The following is a 6,571-nucleotide window of genomic DNA, read 5'->3' as shown; positions in this document are numbered from 1 at the left end:
GTACTCAACCCAAGTCTGATACCTGACTCTGTTAAAACGAGCCTGTGAGCCTTGCTCTAGTGCGAAGGGAAATTCCCCGGAAGTAGGCCCCGGGGTGGCGTAGTCGGTAACTTTATAACCGCCCACCTCACTTGTGGCCCAGTTGTCTGGGCTAACGTGTAGGTTGAGCGAAATTTTCTAAATCTTAGTGCATCTTTACTCGGGTCGCCACACTTGCAATGATATGTCATGTTATCACAAGTAGGTCTTTTTGCTTAATCAAGATAAATGCATTCTGAAATTTAGAGACAAAACATCTTTTAGCATGAAAGGAAAATATACAAATGAAAATATCTTTGAGGACTCTGTTATAGAAAGGTCTGAAATAATTCTCATCTACTGTCTAAAATAAGCTACTGCATTTTGGCTTGGATATTTTTTTTTCCTAGAAATGAAACAGCAACAATGTATTCTGTCACAATTTTCTTGTGGGCTCCTCCAATGATCTGGTAGTTAGGCTGCTCCATCCTCCATGTCCAAAGGAGACGGGTCATGTCCCAGGGAGAATCTAAGCATTATTGCAGGGAGATTTGTACTTCCTAACTGCTATTCGAATGGGAGTTTGACTCCGAATGGTTGTTACCCATTGGTTCAGTCATGTCGTTGTCAAGATGGACTCCATATATGAACACCAAAAAAAACCTGGAGTGCAAAAGTAAGTGTCACGTGTAGATGAACATTAGTGATGGGTCATTCATGAACGATCCGTTCATTGCGTGTGTCACATGAAAAATGAACCAAAGACTTGGAAGGTAAATTAAATATTTATGTTCCTTGTAAATTATATTTTGCTGCATTATGATTTCTTAATTCAAAATATGATCAAGATTGTGTAGGTGGATGTTTTTGGGAAATTTGGCAGTTAAAAATATAACATTTAAAGCCACTTAGAATGCTAATGCCTTTTAAATTAACTAAATGACTCGAATAAAGATTAGTTCATTTTGATGAACGAGATCGAATGAGAGACATTAAAATGATCCGAACTTCCCATCACTAATGAACATGCATGAATCAAAGATAAATAAAGTATTTTAAACAAGCAAGGAGAGCAGGGGCCTGTTTCAGAAAGGAGGTTAAGTGAAAACTCTGAGTATGTTAACCCTGAAATGAGGGAAACTCTGGGTTTTCTGTTTCAGAATGGGAGGTAAGTCAAACCTGAGAAAGCAGGGTAAGTCAAGCCCGTTTCTGAAAGAGAGGTAACTTATACTCAGAGTCAGTTACCATGGTCGGGAGCAGGTTTACTTCCGTAAACCCAGAGTTTATTTCGGTCTCCTCCCCTTTTTTAAAGAGGAAGCGGTGTTTAAACACCTCATTCATTCTTTCGGTACATTTATTCATGGCTGTTTTTTTGTTTTGTTTTTTGTTTTTTAAACAAGATGAAGTCAATATAACTTCTTAACTGGCAACTGAAAATACAGTAGATTAGAGTTACATCATGTAGTTCTAAACACATTCTACAGAATTAAACTGTGGCATTCACTGAAAATCACTGAACTGTGTTTATCTGTGCACCAGAAGTTGATGGACCTTCCTCCTGCTGTTCTTCCACACCCTGGAGACAGGGGGAGAGATAAGAATATCCGTTTATACTTAGAATTAAACTTAGATTCTATAGGCTACTCTACATAAATAATGTGAAGAAATTTGAATGTGTAGATTGTTTGATGTGTAGACATTAACATTTCCTAGGCCTCTCTTTGGCAGCAGAAACTGTTTCTTCATCCCCATCGTCCTGTGAAGATGAGCATTTGATTGAGCACATTTTATAATACTATTTGTCATAATTTCTGGTGTATTGAGTAGGCTACTTACAACTGTCTGGGGTTCTGTTGGGACAGGAGGCTCCAAAAGACAGATATTACCATCAGAATCGGGTGGGAGCAACAAAAAACCCAACCCAAAGTAAAATATATGGAAATATCAAAAACAGCATATATAAAAAATAACACATAGAAGACCTCTTATACATTTTATGAAGGCACTTGAATCTTGGGGAGTGACTGGCTCTGATGAAGTCCCTCCAGGAATTCCCTCAGCCATTGGCCTTCCAGCATTAAGGCTCAGGGCCATCTCCATCTCTTCTGCATCTCCATCTCCTCTGCATCTTCATCTCCATCTTTGTGAGCCTCTTCCTTCTTTCTGTTGGCTGAGTAGAAGTCAAATGAGAATGAACATTTAATTGTGTTAATTAGACCTATGTCAAAAATGCTTTTGCACTGCTAAACACTGGATGCTATTTAGTTATTTAATATGTCAAATGTTTGTAAAGTCAGGTACCCTACATCCATGATATGCTCAAGCCTTACCTGATTGAATTATGTTTTTATATTTCATTTTCAGCTGCTGCCATGTTCTTTTAATGCCTGCAGGATTGCACCTACATGAAAATTAAAATTAGGTTGAATAACATACTGTTCTTCCACTTTCACCTCTGATATTATAACAGTTGGGTAAGTTACTCTAAAATAGTTATTAATTACTAACTACAAATGACATCTTCAACAGTGTAATTAGATTAATGTAATAATTAGTATTTAATTAATAAGCAGTATTTAATGCAATGACATCATATTTTACTTTATATTACAGAAGAATTAAGAGTAATCCCTTTACCTAAATGACAGTATTTAGATTACTTGGTAATTACACCCAACACTGCATAACAGTAATTAAAATGTAAACTTACGCATTGATTCGAGCAACTATTTTCTCCCAAACTAACTCTCTCGATCGCCGCTGCTGCCGTGTTACTTAAAAAAAAATGTTTGCGTACTGCTGGTGAGAAATATGCAGACCTCTTTTTGTCTGGCGCTGTTACCATGGTGACTCATAATATCTGCGCTCCATTGATAATGGCTTTTTATAGTTGTGGTGCACGCGCTTAACTCAGAGTCAGTCAACTTAGAGTTGATTGAACTTACTCATTTCAGCTGTTCTGTAACCGAAAACTCAGAGTTTCCCATCTCAGGGTAAGTCAACTCAGAGTTCAAGTTTTAACTCGGAGTTGGTTGAACCTCCTTATTGAAACGGGCCCCAGGAGTATCAGAATCACAACTACACATAAACATAAACAATATTGGACAAAGAAACAGGAAACAAGGGTATTTCAGTCCCTCCAGGATTTCATGATTTTTTTATGTGATTTTTGCTATCAAAATGACTGATTTTGTGGTGGTGATTTCCAGAAATTTGTGAAAAAATTTGCGATTTTTACATTTTATAATTAGGACATCACATTTACCATAATAGTATTATGTCAGATGCACAATAGTCATACATGACACAAATCACAAACAAAATGCATAAAGCTTGTTTATTTGGTCTAATCAAATTCTTTTTTTAAATTGTGCTGTAGCCTATTGTTGTTGCTTGATTAACATTAACAACAGCAGGTAAATTAGGTTACTGTCACTTTAAGACCTACTACAGTAATGACAAACGTCCCAATCAGTTATTACTGATTGTTTTACGTAAATACTTGCCAAGATGAATACTTTGAAGTAATTATAGCTATGTGTATTTGTTCAAGCGCTATAAAGAGAATTCAATATTCTAACTAGGCCGACAGGCGGTGACACGCAGTCAGTCAGTCAGTCACACACACACACACACACTTGCAGTCAGAGACAGACTGTCACTCGACTGGCTGAAATTAGTTCTCTTTCACGGTATACTGCACTTTTAATAATTATTTTTAGTACCATCGAGTATATCATACTTTTTGTTATGTCATTCAATCATGTCAAACGCGTTAATAAGTTTGCCGTACTGCCCAATGAAAACCTGGGCGCTTATGTGAGAGGGCAGGAGAGACGCTTTTTCTTTCGCCATGTTTGACAGACCGCTCACAGACATCTCGCGTGCGCAACATCTGTACCCATGTAAAAATGCATTGATACTTTAATTAACTAGAGATATTTCAATTGGGTGATAATAATTTAATGTTTTGTGAGGTCTTTTTTTGAATTTTTGTGATTATTTTGCGGTTAAATTAGCAAAAATATGCGACATTTTGTTGATTTTGCGTTGTATTCAGCGATCGCAGAATCGCGAAAAACTGGAGGGACTGGTATTTAAAGCAGGGAGATAATGAGTAGAACAGAAACAGGTGTGAGGAAATTCATTAACAGCCAGGGAAACTAATTAGGGAATAAAGATAAACAGGAACAGAGCTAAAACAGGACATAACAACGCTATCTCACGACCAATTAGTACGAATTCGTACGAGTGATTAAAAGGTGGCTAATTCGTACTAATTCATACGACCTCACTCGTACAAATTTGTACGATTTGTCTAAACCCATGTGATGGGTATAGGTTTAGGGGCGGGGTCAGGGGTAGGTCATTCGTACGAATTCATACGAATTTGGTAACTCGTAAAATATGTACAAATTAGCAAAAATCGTACGAATTTGTACGAGTGAGGTCGTGTGAATTAGTACGAATTAGCCACCTCGTAAAATTCGTAAGAATTGCCGTGAGATCGGGCTGGACATAACCGTTACAGTATAAAACAATGCATTATTTTGTGTAATTATATCAATTAATGCTTGATCATTTTTTTTCAGCAGAGTGCTGCAAAAAACTGAGACTGCTTCAAAACAACTCTTCTATATTATGTGCTTATTCATGCTTTTATCCTAGAGGTCACATGTCCCAATCCTCATGTTTTGGAGAATGGAGAGGTGATGCCATATAAAGTGAGGTACTATGTAAATGACACAAACACCTACTCGTGTCATTCCTATTATATGTTCCATGGTGTGGAGATTTGTGTTTGCAAGCCTAATGGGAAGTGGAATGGAAACACACTAATTTGTGGAAGTTACTGTGAGTGAGTAATCACCATTACTTTGTAAACGTGCAGGTTCCATGAACTAATCTGATTTAAAAATGCAAATTTACTTCCTGGTATAAATATCTCCTGCCCTTGGTTCTTGGGTTCAGATTTAAAAAAATACTTTGTAGTGATGTGTGTTTTGTTCCGTTTTTATCTGATGTCAATGGTTCAACACAATTTTAGCAGAAATTTCATCAGAAATGTCTCTCCTGCCTAGATCAGGGGTTTTCAAATGGAGGTCCATAGATCTTCAATTCCATTTGTCTCTTTGTTACTGTCTCACAGCTGAGCACTGTCCTAATCTTTGTGTTCCCCTGGTAGAAATCGAACAAGTCACATGTTTAACATTGACGACAAAGTCAAAGTGATAATTAATTGACCTTGATTGGTTCCAAAGAACGAGGGTGTCAGGATAGTGGCAATTGGTCAGGGACATATTCACAATGTTATGGTCATCATGTACTTTGTTTGGACTTGAATTCTCAAAAAAAAAAAAAAGTGTTATGTTACACATGAGATTTTGCTTAAGAAAAGCTCAAATACCGTACAGCTGATTTGACATGCGACACCCAAGCCGTAGCATTAGACGCTTTCAGAAGTTCTCCAATGACAACTCTAGTGTTTCTCAACAGTATATGAAGTATATATATATATATATATACTGTATATATATCGTCATTAACAATTGACATGCTGAGAAAAAGATTTAAATCATATCACCACTTTTAACCATAAATGGCGCGTTCCTTCTGTTTTTGGATCACCAGGGGAAGACAATAACTTTGGAGGGAAATCTTGATATCTATGTTGCTTTGAATATGTCCGATAGCATTGATAAGGGTGATTTTGAAGACACAATTTTTTTTTTCAATTGTCGTATATTGTGGGAACAGAGGTTGGCTAGTGAAGTTGTAAGACCACTTATGTAGACATTGTTTTTAGGCTAATGATGTAGATAATGCAGCCTTTCTATAATCATTCTACAAGCAGTAATTTAACTGCTGTTAGTTTTAATGTTAAAGGTTCTATAATGATATCAAATACCAATATTTGAAAAGGAAGCATTGCATCTGATACTCTTGACTTTTAACCTCCACATCTCGAAAGCCTCCAATTTGGCATTAGCGTGTTTCAAGAGGGGAGTATTCCCCCAAAACCCTCTGCATTCTTGGATTCCACCCTGGAACTTCCATGGTTCACAATCCAAGCAATTCCTAATGGATAAAATAAAGTCCCTCCTTAATTTCATTTTCTCCTTAATGAAAATGCTGTTTTACTTTATGGAAGCAAAATGCAAATGTCATTTCATGTAGACTAAAACTATCAGTGTATTACACAAACACACATTGGGCCCTATTTTAACGATCTGAAACGCAAGTATCAAGCGCGAAGCGCAAGTAACTTTGTGGGCGGGTCTTGTGGGCGCTGTTGCTATTTTACCGGCGGGATAAATGACTCTTGCGCCCGACGCAAGTTTAAAAGGGGTTGGTCTGAAGTAGCTTCATTATTCATAGGTGTGGTTTGGGCGTAACGTGAAATAAACCAATCAGAGCGTCATCTCACATTCCCTTTAAGAGCAGGTGCGCATGTTGCATGGCGGATTGTTATTATTATGGCGGATTTACCAGGCGCGCGCCAGGAGCAGTTCACAGCCGAGGAGACCGACGTTCTTGTCAGGGCAGTGAAAGA

This window comes from Rhinichthys klamathensis, unplaced genomic scaffold (assembly GCF_029890125.1).
Source record: "Rhinichthys klamathensis goyatoka isolate OS25496 unplaced genomic scaffold, OSU_Roscu_1.1 h1tg000691l_1, whole genome shotgun sequence".
Taxonomy (NCBI): Eukaryota; Metazoa; Chordata; class Actinopteri; order Cypriniformes; family Leuciscidae; genus Rhinichthys; species Rhinichthys klamathensis.
This window is presented reverse-complemented; position numbering follows the sequence as displayed.